Source organism: Pelodiscus sinensis, chromosome 3 (assembly GCF_049634645.1).
Source record: "Pelodiscus sinensis isolate JC-2024 chromosome 3, ASM4963464v1, whole genome shotgun sequence".
NCBI classification, from domain to species: Eukaryota; Metazoa; Chordata; order Testudines; family Trionychidae; genus Pelodiscus; species Pelodiscus sinensis.
In genome coordinates, this window is record NC_134713.1 from 72,851,511 (window position 1) to 72,867,362 (window position 15,852).

At 39.3% G+C, this 15,852-nt stretch overlaps 1 long non-coding RNA gene across 1 annotated transcript; it reads right to left on the reverse strand.

Moving 5' to 3' along the window:
• Nucleotides 1-5,272: 5,272 nt before the first annotated feature.
• Nucleotides 5,273-7,894, reverse strand: LOC142827612 (uncharacterized). Its single transcript, XR_012902306.1, has 3 exons — nucleotides 7,555-7,894; nucleotides 6,572-6,614; nucleotides 5,273-5,469 (listed from the first exon to the last, which is right to left on the reverse strand). It is a non-coding gene; the product is annotated as an uncharacterized LOC142827612 (long non-coding RNA).
• Between the last annotated feature and the right edge of the window lie 7,958 nt (nucleotides 7,895-15,852).

Consider the following 15,852-nt stretch of genomic DNA (forward strand, 5'->3'; position numbering starts at 1 on the left):
TTATAAATGATCTGGAAAAAGGGTAAACACTGAGGTGGAAAAATCTGAAGATGATACCAAATTGCTCAAGATAGTTAGGACCAAAGCAGACTGTGAAGAGCTTCTAAAGTATCTTACAAAACTAAGTGGTTGGGCAACAAAATGGCAAATGAAATTTAATGTTGATAAATGTAAAAGTAATGCACATTGGAAAAAATAATCCTCACAACTATACATACAATATGATAGGGACTAATTTAGCTATAACTACTCAAGAGAGAGATCTTGGAGTCATTATAGTTCTCTGAAAACATCCACTGAATATGCAGCAGTAGTAAAAAAGCGAACAGAATGATAGGAATCATTAAAAAGAGAGATAAAGAATAAGACAGAGAACTTCTTATTGCCTCTATTTTAAATCATGGTACACCCACATCTTGAACACTGCATACAAATTTGGTCACCTCATCTCAAAAATATATATATTGGCATCGGAAAAGGTTCAGAAAATGGCAACAAAATGATTAGGGGTTTCGAACAGGTCCCATATGAAAAGAGATTAAAAAGTCTGAACTTTTCATTTTAGATATGAAAAGGGGGCATATGATAGAGGTCTATAAAATCATTTCTGTAGAGAAAAAGTGAATAAGGAAAAGTTATTTACTTGTTCCCATAATATAAGAACTAGGGTCACCAAATGAAATTAATAGGTAGCAGGTTAATAAACAAAAGGAAGTTTTTCTTCACACAGTGCATGGTCATCCTGTGGAACTCCTTCCCAGAGGAGATTGTGAAGACTTGGACAGTAATAGGGTTCAAAAAAGAACTAGATTAATTCATAGTGGTTAGGTCCTTCAATGGCTATTAGCCAGGATGGGTGGGAATTTGTCCCTATCCTCTGTCAGAGGCTAAAAATGGGTAACAGGAGAGAGATTACTTGATAATTCCCTGTTCTGTTCACTCTGTCTGGGGCATCTGGCATTGGTCACTGTCAGAACACAGGATACTGGACTAGATGGACCTTTGGTCTGACCCATTACGACTATTAAAAAACAAAAACAAAAAACAACAGACAAATGTAACCAACTCCATTATTACATTGAAAGAGATCAACACAATGGGCACAATCCTATAGGCCATCCATTTGCCGAAGTCTTGTATATAACAGAAACTGCATTTATGAATGCAGATGCAATTGCCCCCTTGTTTTTATTGTGCAGGGGTAACATGTCAAGATAAATGGAATTAGCCCAAATTCTGCATCAGGATAATGTCTCAATTTAGTCCTTTTCTTGTTGGTCTATTACTTACCAGGGCACAGGATAGAGTTTGTATTTCATACACTTAGAATTGCTTTCTGAGGCTACTTCATTGCAGGTTTTTTGCAGAAGAGGAAATGCAAATTGACTACTCATTTGCATATCTTTCACTCTCATTTGCATATCTTCTTTTGATGCTTTTTGCAGAAGTGGTTTTTGCGATAAAAAGCCCACTGTAGATGGGGCCATTTGTTGGAAAAAAACCTTTTTGTGCAAGAGCCTGTAAACCTCATTTTTTGAGGAATAAGGAATCTTGTGCTAAAGGTTTGTTTTTTTTCTGACAAATGGTGCCATCTACACAGGACTTTTTATTGAAAAAACCTCTTCCTCAAAAAAGGATCAGAAGAAGATATGCAAATGAGAGCACAAGATATGGAAATGAGTGTTCCATTTGCATTTCCTCTTCCTCCAAAAACCCACAGTGTAGACATAGCCTGATTTCTACCTTTTTCTGAATTGATTGATTTCACACAAACCAAAGGGTACATCTACACAGCAACATTATGTTGGAATAACTGACATTATTCCGAAATAACATAGTCTGTATCTACAATAAAAGCAGTTATTTCATCATCATATCAAAACAATGTAAAGATGGGAGGACTTCTTACTCCAACTCCTGTAACCTTCATTTTACAAGACGTAAGAGAAGTCAGAGGAAGAGTGCTCTAACTTGGACTTCCAGCTGTGTAGTCAGTGGCAAAAGCCGAAATAAGCTATTTCGAATTCAGCTACACAATTGACGTAGCTCAAGTTGAGTAGCTTATTTTAGTGTTAGCCCTTCTGTGTAGACATGCCAAAACTGACACAATTCTGATTTGCCTTCTCATTTAATCTGCTGTATGCTTTATCCTTATAATACATTTCATTTAAAAATGCTTCTTTGTTGCTTCACTTCATTTAGTTGGCATAATAGAAATCAAAGTTCTATTTAGTGTGTGTTACAATGGTGAAACTGCTCCCAGCTTTATAATAAAACCTGAGGTATTTATTATACAAGGGTAGTTTTTTGTGCTACTGTAACATGCACTAAAAATGTCAATGGTTTAATATATTAGAATCTGATATTATCAGCGCTTTATTACTTGCCATCTGCAAATACTTTCAATACTTATTACTAAAACTTCAATTAGCATGGTTTGGAAGGTATATTAAAAATATGAAAACAGATTAGCTTGCATGGATGGATTTTATCTTCATGTGGTTCTCCCCCCAACACCACATTTTAGGGTGCTACTTTCAAAAAAAGGATAGCTTCAAATATTGTATATTTAGGATAGTGTTTATGTTTAAGTCCTAATTATTCCTCACTCTAAATGGAAATCCGGAATATGTTAAGTAATGCTACTTCTTTAAAAAAAATCACCTAAGCACTTATCCATGTCAGTCAAGTGCTGCATGATAATTAATTAATGTTGCCAATGTCTATGTGATGCAGGAAAGTATTATTTGTTTTACAGACAGGGAAACAGAGGTAGAGCTCTGAAGTGGCTTACTTCAAGTCATTCAGCATTTCATTGCAGAATTTGGACTATAACTATGGAGTGACTGGGTCAACGTCCTCAAATTACTGCTAGTTATTACTGTGCCTGAAACATGAAACTGCTAATAGACAGTAAGGGCAATTAAATTATATAAGTAATAATTATGTAAGTAATAGTTGGTACTGCCAGACTCCATAGGATGTTATTTTTTGTCTATTCTTCCCCATCAGGATAATTAATGTTTATATAGTTTCTTAATTATCAATGGGTTTTTACAGAACAAAGATTATACGATGTGTTTGTATGAATATTTTTTTTCACAAGACAGGTGATTGTATCCCTATGCTTTTATTCATCATACTGTAGCCTCCCTCCACCTTTCACTGGCCCAGTATGAGGCTGTTCAAGCCTGCCTTTACACTTTTTACACAGTTTTGGGAGACTGGGCCTGAGGGTCCTTTTGTGTGTTTTGTATTGTGTGTCAGTATGTGTTCACCTCAGACAAGACCCACTTCAGACAAACCACCAGGAACAGGCTTTATTCTGTAAAAAAATCTTAGAACAGGATTACTGTTCAGCAGCCTTCTCTCTGCTTGGCTGCTATACATTCCCAACTGGGGGGTAGGAATCAGGAAGTTCTCACAACATGTCACAGTTTGTGGCCCACAACTTGTAGTTCCCACAGCTGCTGTTGAAATACACTGAGCCTTGGGCTACACCCTTCCTCCACATATTGAAAGACTCAGGAGCGGCCCTAGATGATCTGCTGACAACTGGCACCCTACGCGAAATGTACAATCGGCACGCAATCGGTGCCCCCGCCTCCAAAGTCCTCAATGGCAGTTTTTCTTGGTGCCCTAGGTGACCACCTAGGTAACTACCTAGGTCATCTGTATTGACAGGCCACCACTGGAAAGACTCACCTCATCCCTTTCCCTAGACAAAAACTCAGGTTGGGTATAACATCCACCCCCCTTTTTGCAAATGTTTCTGAGAGCTTCCTGCTGCAGATTGTCACACAGCAGAACTGGCCAAGCCCCCAGCCTCTGCTTCTTTTTCATCAGGCAGCCCTCTGTTCCAAAGCAAGCCAGACAGATGCCCTTTGCTGTCCTGCTGAGCTTCGAAATGTTCATGGACTGTCTCTGGGAACCTGGCCAATATCACTCTATCTATCCGTCTAAAATCCAGTTAGACTTGTAACAGCCTCTCCTTAGTTTCATTGGTTTCCTCCATTGTCCTCATGGTCTGGGAAGACTCCTCCAGGTCAGACTTCCAAGGGTCTAGATCAAAATGGTCTGGAGTTCGTGACTCAATACAAAGTAGCCCTGACACCATTTCATTTCACTGCTCATTCCCCATGCCCCAGGCATCCCTTGTGTATTTCATCTGTCTAGTGGTTTTCTTTCCACCATAGCATCCTGGGCTATCTACAGAGCCCCCACTATGTTCCTTCTCTGCCACTGCCCCCAATGGGAAGTTTCACTCAAGTCCTGGCTTGGCTTTTCCGCTTGTGACTCCACTGATAGGTATAAATATGCATGGTGCAATTCATCTACTATGTATCACCCATTCACCTCCTGATTTTGTTTATACAGGCAAGTCCCCTTGTCTTTTGATCATGATATAGGGAATCAGTTCCCATCTGTCTCAGTTCCTGTCTCCTTTCTTCTGCCTGGCTACTGGCACCTTGTCTTCAGGAGTCAGTGGGGTTTCTCGTGTCTGGAGGTCACAGTAATGTTTGGAAGTTTGGAAGCTTCAGGTTCCTGTCTTGCCTGATGATATTCTCTCTTTAGGCATTCCCTTAGCCAGGAGACATATTATTCCACATCTACCCCTTCATCTAAATAAATTTGATCATCCATTATTCAGGTGTATATTACATCACATTGTTTTCATTTAGCTCATTTTAGTAAGATTTGCTACAGAATGAATATATATGGATGGCTGAACACTACCTGGCATGTTGTTAATTTCCTTTTTTAAAAGGCTGAAAGGAGCAAAATCAGAAACAGTTCTAATAGGCAGTTCAGATTTGGGGAATGCATTACTTAAGACATATTTTCTATTTGTTAGGGGAGTCCAAAGAAGTCATCATTATTTCTTCTTTTGGTCTTTTTTCAGTTCTTTCTTTCCAGTGATGTAGATTGGAGCTCAGATGGATGCTGGCTGCCAGTAAATCTTTATGGTTATGCTTAGAAGTGAAACTCAAAAGATAGCACACTTGATACAAGTCTTTAAAGATTTTATAATGATTTCTTCCATTATAATTATCTTTACAAATTATAGCTAAGAAAACTCTTATCAATTATCCACAAGAATTTTTGTATTAAAAAATAGCACTATTTATAATTACTGCTGTGTCATATTTAAGCAACCTGTTTATCCCTGCTAGTGGAAAATAGAGGCTAACTAAATCAGCTATTTATAATCAGAATTTTATTAGAGATTTGCTTTATATTGTCTTACAAGAAAACAAGGTGTTAATGGCCTTTTGCTCTTGTATACATTAGTGTTGTCTTTAAATCCATTTGATATGGTAGGCTGGCTCATTATGCTCTGCCGCCACATCCCAAGCTCCAAATACAAAGAGGTTCCTCTACACATGGACATCCACCCTCCGCTGTCTTTTACGTGATGCTCCCCAATGCTGTCCAGTCTATGCAAGGTTGCATATGAATTGAAGGTCTCTGTTTGGGGAGGATAAGAGAATGAATGAATTATTGTGGGACCCCACCAAATCCAAACAGATTGAGTAATGGAGATTCTGGAGTTGACACTATGGACTTTTACTATACTATAGAAGGAAACATAGAAAATGGTTTCTAATCTATGGTATTTATATTTAACCCACCATCATATTTTCTAGGTGCTAAATAGCATCATGTAGATTTGCAAAATATATCCACAGAGGCTATTTTGAGAATTGATGCTCTTTGCCTTTTAGTAGTATCAAGAAGATTTTGCACTAATCTGTATGGATGTCCACCTTTTTTCCCCACCTTTTCCCTTCTGGTAGCTTGTGCCACAATGAAGCATCCTTAACTGAGTACTCTCAATCCATCACTCATGAATTCTGTTGTAGGTTTTGTTGGTTGAGATATCATGACCTTCACATCTAAGTTATGAAGTCTTATTTATTCTTTCTATATAACATTCCTAAGATACAGACTTCTCTATCCATCCACACAGCTAAAACTCTTCTCCAAATTCTCAAAATTTTATGTTTCAATGATTACATTATCCTTCTCTCTTGCCTTGACAAATATAATTTTGTCTTGCTCATATATATTTAAAATGCTACTATTGAGATTATTTTCCTAGTCCATCTCTTTGATTTTATCGTGCCTAACTTTACATCCCTTCACTGGCTACTCCATAAGCTATTTGTCTTCTCGTTCCAGGCCCATCAAGGCCTATCCCCCTCTAACTATCATCTCCCACTCAGTATTGTAAGGTCCACTCCCAGATCAGATTGGCTCATAATGCTAGTCTCCTTCTCCCATTTATAAACTTTTTCACCCAGGCACTATCATGCTGTTTTTCATGGATAATAGATGGTAACTTAGCCTATCTTGAAAACCAGCCTTAATACTCTCATTTGCAGTAATGTGTACAAAAAAAAGTTAAACAGCAGCAAGGCTGTTGCTGTCTGAGATGACTGTCTATCATGCTGACCAAGAGTGGGTCCTTGTATTGCCCCCTCTGTCTATGTGTCTGTCTCCTTTTATATTTAGATTGTAAGTGTCTTGTAGCCAAAGCTGTGGGCTTTTTTCTGTATCTGTACCTTACCTGCCACGATGGGGTCCTGATCCATGGACAGAGCTCCTAGGCACTACAATAATATAAATAATAATAAAAAAGAGTAAATACTCTGATGGGTTACATAAAATGGATAGCATGTTTTGTAAATCTTTAAGGTGCTACTAGACTATCTGTTGTTTTTAAGTTTTTCCTGTTATCAATGCTGTTGTCTTCATTATATAATTAGAGGGGAGCAGAACTGTGCTGAACCTGTTCTGAATGAGGTCACCTCATCTGAAAGGAACTTGATAAGCCAAGTGCTTGAATGCCCATGGAAGTAAGTGTGGGAGGGAGACAAATGTCCTATCAAGGAGATGTGGACTTTTCCTAAGAGTCCTTGGTCTGATTTAATCTTTTCCTCTCCACTGTTCAAAGATAGAGTAAAATAGATTTCATTTGGAGCCTTTTGTTATATTAAGTACTCAATAAGAGCTGAAATCACTTGTGGCAGGGCAGTGCTTCTGCCCAGCTGTCTGAGAGCTTAACAATCACAAAGAGATTGACCTACAGAGATCAGAACAGAGAAGCAGGTGGCAAGAGTAGATGATGAAAGTTGTAAGGGAGAAGTGGCAGGGTAGCAAGGAACCAAGTCTGGCAGGCAGCCACCAGAGAGGAACTTCACTTGGCAGGGTAGACAGCCATCATAAGTACTCAGATGGTGAAACAAACAAGTTGCTTTCTTCCTCAGGTAGGAAGTGAACTCACACAGATGCACTGCAGAACTGTGGGTTCTCACTGACCAAAGACAAGCACTGTGAGTGTGACAAGGAAGGAGAGGGAGACAACTTTGGTTGTAAAACTCAAGAACATGAGATAGAGGACTCTGCCCCATGCACTATGGGAAGGATGTCCTGCTCACATATTTATGTTTATAAAACCTGAGCATGGCATTTTCCCTAATTAAATGCGGGTGATTACTTTCATTAAAAGGTTTTTTCTATACTCATACTTTGAGTGTGGGTAAGTATTACCTTTCAGAGATGCGAGGAAGGAGTTCAAGTTGTTTCTCTGTTTTGTTGTTGAAAAGGAACACCTGGATATGGATTCTGCCCCAGGTTTCTGCAGAACCAGGAACAGAAAGATTACAGTCAGATAACCACACAAGGGTAGCTATGCTGTGTATAGAGAGACTGTCTCTAATAATAAACAAATCTGAATCAAGTAGGCCTTACACAAGTTGGAGTCTTCATGTTATTTCTACCTTTAGCCCAAATATAGTGAATTACAGTAATCCAGTCCGGAGCTGATGACTGTGTTCAGGTCTTTATCTGAGAGAAAGCAGCACAGTCTCCTTGCAAACAAAGGTGTACAAATTTGTTTTTCATCATCATTGCTATCTGGAAATATACAGCCCCAGCAGAGACCTTAGATGAACCCCCTAGTGTTTCTATCACATTGACTGACCTCACATGCTCCTGAAGAAAGGGCACATCAGACTCTAGATTAGTTCCTTGAAACACTTCTCCTTTTCTAGCAATAGTGGCTTGGTGTTACCCAAGTTTAATTTCAACAATCATTTCAAGCACTGACTTTTTTGAAGGCACTGTAACATCATGTTGACAGTACCAGCTAAGTCTGCTGAAGAGCAAATCCATAAAGGGAATTATGATGGAAAAACAAAAATCTTATATAATAGTGTTGTGTAGGTAGACTTAGAGCTATTGCTGCTTACTTTTAAAGACAAAATTAACTCTTCTATCTTTTATTCTTTTCAGTACTGCAGAGCCAATACAGCTCTAGGTGTGTGAGCTGGTTCGAATCTGGCTCACTTTAGGCAACAGAAATGTTGCCTAAGTGTTGGTAGCAGAATATATATTTTAAATAATTATGCATGAGCAAAGAAAGAGGGAGAAAGAAAATCCCAGTTTGAGTTTGTGTAATAGTGGTTCATTTAAAAAAAAAAAACCTCTGTAAAATAGGCACATTTGATAGGGAAGTTATTGAGATAAAATATTAATATCATTATTTAACTTTTATGAAGTAACTCTTGAGTACAAACCACATTTTGACTGACTCATGTTTTGTTAGCAATATACAAATTGGGCCTGATTATGAATTCCTTTGGTATCGGAAACTCCCACTGACTTTAGAGAAGGTTCTAGGTATGCAAGCAATACAACAGTAGTCTCCAACCTTTTTAATCACAAGATCATTTTTTCAATTTAAGTGCAATGTAAGATCTACCTCAAACTCAAATACCCTTGCCCTGCCTCCTTCGTACCCCTTCTCCGAGGCCCTGACCCTGCTCACTCCATCCTCCCTCCCCCATTCTCCCTCCCTTTCATTAGGCAGGGGCAGAGGGTTGAGGTGCAGTCCCTTGTCTTGAGCTAAAGGATTTGGAGTGTGAAGGGGGCTCTGAGCTGAGCCTGGGGCAAGGAGTTGGGGGTGCAGGAAGGGATTCAGGGTACAGGCTCTATATGGGTATGGCTACACTAGCCACCCTACTTCAAACTAGGGTGGCTAATGTAGTCATTCGAACTTGCAAATGAAGCCTGGTATTTAAATATCCCGGGCTTCATTTGCATGTTCCCGGGCGCCGCCATTTTTAAATGCCCGGTAGCTTGAACTACCTGCCCACGGCTACACGCAGCATGGGCTAGGTAGTTCAAATTAACACTCTTAATTTGAAGTACTGTTACTCCTCATTGCAGGAGGAGTAATGGTAGTTCGAATTAAGAGTGCTAATTCGAACTACCTAGCCCGTGCCGCGTGTAGCCACGGGCAGGTAGTTCGAGCTACCGGGCATTTAAAAATGGCGGCGCCCTGGAACATGCAAATGAAGCCTGGGATATTTAAATCCTGGGCTTCATTTGCAAGTTTGAATGACTTCATTAGACACCCTAGTTCGAACTAGGGTAGCTAGTGTAGCCATACCCTAAGGGAGTTTGAGTCCAGGAGGCCGAGGGCTAGGGCAGGGGCTTGAGGTGCAGGAGGGGGTTCAAGGCTTGGAGCTGGCTGTAGGTGGACTCTACTTACCTCAAGTGGCTCCTGGTGGTATGATGGGGCTAAGGCAGGATCACCTCTGCCCTGGTCCTGTATCATTCTCAAAAGCAGCCAGCAAACTCCTTCCATTCGAAGCCCTGTTGTGCCCCACCCCACTCCATTCTATGGAGATAGAATACAGAGTGGAAGAGGGGCAGAAGGCTCCCGAGGTGGGAGGCACAGCTCCAAGGCAAAGGGCATGCAACGTGCAGCAGTAGTGGGGAGGGGTAGCTGAAGTGCCGTCACTTGGCCAAACTAATCAAGATCACCTATCAGAGGCTCCAAGATCTGCCAGTAAATCCCGATCTTCTGGTTGGTGACCACTGTAATACAGGATAGCTCTTAAAACACACTCTAGGTATGTCTACACTAGCTCCCTAGTTTGAACTAGGGAGGCTAATGTAGGCATTTGAAGTTGCAAATGAAGCCCGGGATTTAAATATCCAGGGCTTTATTTGCATCTTCCCATCCGGGCGCCATTTTTTAGTCCCCCTAGTCCGAACTAACTGCCCGCGGCTACACGTGGCAATCAAATGTTAACTAGAACTAAGCCCTTAGTTCGAGTTAACTGTTATACCTCGTGGAATGAGGCGTAACAGTTAACTCGAACTAAGGACTTAGTTTGAGTTAACATTTCACTGCCACGTGTGACATACTCTCTGATATTAAATGTCTAGAATAGGGTGATGGAAGGAGAGTTCGTGGGGAGTTTCAGCATTGTTACTCTTGCTTTAATGAGTTTAATTCGGGCTTCTAAAGTTACTTACGAAGAGATTTTTTTTCTTAGTGGATGACTATGTCTAGTGTTTAAAACAAAACCTAATGAAATGAAAAATATAAGTTAAAAGTGGCTCTTAAATGTTTTCAGTTGTACTTGAAACCTCAGCCATTCAAGCCCAAGAGATCTGTGGTATGCCAGCAATTTGAAGGCATTGAACACATACAAGACATAACTGATTAGAAAAAAAACCTAGTAAAATAAAGAATTCTACTTATATTGAATCCCTGTGTGGCACATTTATTTTAACTGACTTTAATGCTGCTCAATTTAATACTTTTTTTATTAATTCCTCATGAGTCAGAGAACCAAAGGACTCAAATCTAGCCTTACAGTATATGGAAATATTATGCTTTATTCCTTAATAACTCTATTTTTATAGATATGTAGGTGATAGCACATTTTCCTCCATGAAGATATATGTATTTTCTAAATCACTTATTATTTGTTTTTAAAGTGAAACAGTGGGCCAGATCTCAGCTAAGTTGTAAATTGACATAGGTCTGTAGATTTCAGATAGGTCAGCTGAGGTCTGGCTTAATGTTTTCATGACTTTTGAGGTGCAAACTTTCTTAAATTTCACACGTGTGCCAATGTTAGTTAAGAAGGATGAATGAAACTAACTTGGGAAACTCCTCCTTCTATGTCCCCACTCTTTATACTGACTTAGGTATAACTGAACAAGATCATTATTCCACAAATGTATCATAGATTTTTTAGCTTCCTTCCCAAAGTTCATATTCTGGAGCAACGAGTCACAGCACATTTTCTTTTCTAATAATGCTACAGTTCGTTTTCTCATTACTGCAGGTTGAGCTCCAAGGAGATTTTAAGAGGGAAGTATTAAAGCTGAAAAGTTGTTAGCAGATAGACTATTAAACTCCAACACATTCATTCTTGCCATCTCAGTGAGTAGTTAACATGAGGTCACTGGACATTAATGAGCTATTTTGGAGACTTATAAAAGTCATTATATCTATGCAAGGTCTCAACTTTAGAATAAGAGACACATGTCATTACAGATTTGTGTGTTGTATGTTATTTTTACATCAAGTGATGCAGTAATCTTAGAGTTTCCATCTCTCATGATAATTAATTGACAGATGTGATAAAGTACTGCCCTATATTTTGTTTGTGTATGCATGCATGTGTATGGTAGAAGGGCGCTACAAAGGAAAAAAATATTATATGCTCTACAGAATTTTATGCGTGATGGTTCAGCTAATCTCTTTAATATGATTGATCATAAATAATTACTTGAAAAACAAACAGAATGTCTCTTTCTTCCATGCAACACAGTGATAATCTTGGCCATAGTTCCACATGGAAAAAATGGTCCTAATCATTCATATTATTGAACAACTTCTCAATTAGCATTGATTATTACTAAATTATTAACCACTTAGCTATGGACAGCTCTATTAGTAAACCATTAATTTTGAATGAAGTTTTACAATAGGTCATCTCATGATCAGATAACATAAGAATTTTTTTAATATCACTAAAATGGCTTCCAACTTCAGCTAAGTCATTGGCTGCAGATTGAAAAATTTAATCATGTTTAATGGTGAGAACTGTATAAAGTACGGGTGAGATATAGCTTTGACACTTTCATTAATTGAAGGTTGCCATAACAACTGAAGGTCTATACTGAAAGCCCCTTAGTTACATAGAAACTAGCTGTCCTCTATCACCTTTATACTCATTTTTAACACTTGCACATGCATAGTGTACTTAAGCAAAAATGATTTACATTGAGACTACATGGAGGCATACATGGAAATACTGGGAAGTGTCTGCATTCTTCTCTATAGGATCATGGCATTTCTAGGAGCAGACAGATGATGCCTCAGTAATAATCTGACTTGCATAAAGATCCAGAGTCATCTTTTGAATATGTGAATATATGAATTTGCAAAACTAATGTTAATAATAGTAATTTTTTTGACATTGTGTCAGAGGTAGAGTAGTGGACAAGGTTTAGGGCTTTCTACTTTTTTTACTTTCAACATTGTTCTTGCACTACAGAATTGTTTTTCCTTTCAGACCATGGCTGATCTGCTGTATGTGTCACTGAGTATAAGTGTAAAATTGCCAATTTTCATAAGAAACATATTTCTTTGCAAAAATTCATGAGCACACTATTTTGCTCAGAACAAATTAAACTCAATATAAGAAGTAAGAATAATTTACTTCAGTGGTAATACTTGTATCATACAGGGAAAGGATGAAGTTTGCATTGATCAATTATTAAACTATGAATTATTGTTTAAGAAAACAAAATTAGGAAAGAAAACCAGATTCATAGCAAAGGTTAGGCCTGTTGTTGTGCTGAAGTTTAATAAGGACAAATGCCAAGTACTCCACTTAGGAAGAAACAGTCTCAAACATACAGAATGGGAAGCTACTTTATAGGAAGGAGTACTTCAGAAAGAGATATAGGGGTCAGAGTGGACTACAAGCTAAATATGACTCAACAGTGCTGTGCAAAAAAAACCAAACATGATTCTGGGATGCATTAACAGGATTGTTGTGAGCAAGACATGAGAAGTCATTCTTCTACTCTACTCTGCGCTGATTAGGCCTCAGTTGGAGCATTGTGTCCAGTTCTGGGCACTACATTTCAGGTAAAATGTGGAGAAATTGGGAAGGTCCAGAGAAGGTTTAGAAATGTGGCCATGAACCACAACATTGGGCTCTAGATATCACGGGCTCAAAAGCACGGATCAGGCAGCTCCCATTGTCTGGTTTCTAGCCAAGGGGAGCTGTGAGGATTGTGCTGGAGGCAGGGGCAGAGACATATCTCAGGGTATGTCTACACTACCCTCCTAGTTCGAACTAGGAGGGTAATGTATGCATACCGCACTTGCTAATGAAGCCCGGGATTTGAATTTCCCAGGCTTCATTAGCATAAGCGGGGAGCCGCCATTTTTAAATCCCCGCTGCTTCGAACCCCGTGTAGCGCGGCTACACGGGGCTCGAACTAGGTAGTTCGGATTAGGGTGCCTATTCCGAACTACTGGTACACCTCGTTTCACGAGGAGTAACGGTAGTTCGGAATAGGACCCTAGTCCGAACTACCTAGTTCGAGCCCCGTGTAGCCGCGCTACACGGGGTTCGAAGCAGCGGGGATTTAAAAATGGCGGCTCCCCGCTTATGCTAATGAAGCCCGGGAAATTCAAATCCCGGGCTTCATTAGCAAGTGCGGTATGCATACATTACCCCGCTAGTTCGAACTAGCGGGGTAGTGTAGACATACCCATACAGAGAAACACATGTTGGCCCCAGCAGCTTGGTGATTTGAGCAGCATGTGGGGCCATGGCAGGCAAGGAGCCTGAACAAGGGTCTTCCTGGGCTGCAGTACATTTGTGGCCCAGAGTGTTGTTTAGGGCCAGATTCAAATACTTGATGCACTGGATCTAGCTCCTGGGCTGTATTTTGCCTGCCTCTGCCTTAAATTAACTTATTTTTAAAAGGACAATGTCAAGGAATTTTTAAGAATTTTCACATAGGTTCCTCTTCACATTTCTAGAAGTTGCACTTAAAAGGGAGTAAGAAAATCTATTTGCTTACTGGACTTTTTTTTCTCGCTTGGTCTCAAATATATGCTTGCAGGAGGAATAATGGTAGTTCCAATTAGGAGCTTCAATTCGAACTACCTAATCCGTGCCACGTGTAGCAGTGGGCAGGTAGTTCTAAGTATGGGGCATTTAAAAATGGCGACGCCCAGGAACATGCAAATGAAGCCCAGGCTATTTGAATCCTGGGCTTCATTTGCAAGTTCGAATGTCTACATTAGCCACCCTAGTTCGAACTAGGATGTCAGTGTAGACATACCTGAAGTTTTTGAGTCCAATCCTCTGCCCAAAGTAGGACCAATCCTAACTTCCCTTACTCCTTGTGGAAGCAGAAGTACTGCCATTGACCGGAGTGCACCTTGCTGAGAAACTTCTGAAGTCTTATTCACTTTTTTAAAACTACACAAAAATAAAACATATCAACAGCTTCATGCCCAAAAACTGAACACAAGCAAATATTAAAATAGAAACATTTTTTCTTGTGACCTTAAAGTAAAAATCTATGCCAAGAGAAAGTTAATGTTGGAGCAACCAGTCAAGCAACATCTTCCATTTGACATGCAAAAGTACAGCCATTCAGAGAATAGGAGAAACTGGGATGATTACTTTTCAAAAATCTACTGTCAAAACAAGAAGTGATTTCTCTAGAGACCAGTGGCTATTCCAATACTTTCAAAAGTTAATTTTGGTGAGATGTAAGCAGGATCTGAAGGCATGCTTCCCTGACAACCAGCTGAAAGCAGGGAGAGACCCTGAATGTGTCTATGTAAATACTGAAGAAGTGGGTTTTGCCCAGAAAAACTCATGATACCATCTACATTTTTTGTTAGTCTCTAAGGTGCTGTAGAACTATTTGTTGTTCTTCATGGTTTTTTTCAGTTACAGATTAACATGGCTACCCTTCTGAGACTATGTAAATACAGTTTGCTCCTGCTTTGCTTATATTTCTTAGATATTCGTGAGATAGAGTGATATATTGTTGATTATTATCAACTTAACATGTAACCCAAAACCAGCTATGATTGTATTAAATGCAAGGATAGCTGAAATATGGTTACAAATGCTTATTATTGTGGGACTACAAGAAAGTGGGACTACGTTTAATTTATTCCAAAGGAAAGGGCTCACAGATAGCAGAAGGAATTACTAAGCAGGGGCTTAACTTTTGCCATTTGTTTGACAGCTGTGCATGTCATATTAACTAATTTCACATTTCTCACCTATGGCAAGCTCAGAAAGTCTAGACTGGAGTTTTACATTGACCTGACTATACTTTTCAACATTGACTACCCTGTCCCTTTTATTTCGTTTGAGGTAAATAATAGTATGAGCCCTTGAAGCTGTAGCAGGTTTTCTAACACACTGACAATGAGTCCCCCTTGATTCTGTTGCAAACAAACTTTTGCTAACAAGCCTGTGTGCCGTAACTATTGCATCTTTTAACTTCTGCAATCACTTCAGTAAAATCATTGTATGTTCCCTAAGTGACTTGGCATATGAGACTCACTGTGCCCTCCTAAATATTCACTTTGAATTGTCCTGTTCCTGACCACGTGTAATAAACTCCTTTATGCTCAGTTTGCTTGCATTGCTGTGATTATTTCTCACAGGATAAGCTTCAGGAAATGCTGCAGGATATATTTGTTAAGTTCTAAAATGATTTTTACCGGTATTAATATATGGATGTCAGCATTTGTCTCTTACCTTTTTTTAATAGGTACTCTCTTGTTTGGTTTCACTGCTGATTTTGCTTTTATCGGTGGACCTACTGCTGCGAGCAAGGTCAGTAGGCTACTCCTGGCATTTTCACTCTTCCCAATAATATTTTATTTAACTTCACAGAGCATTTATTTGCCTCCTTTCCTCATTTTAAAGTGCCAAGTTCAGTGTAAATGAATTATGAGATTCAAATATTAGGCTCTTTCAGGTG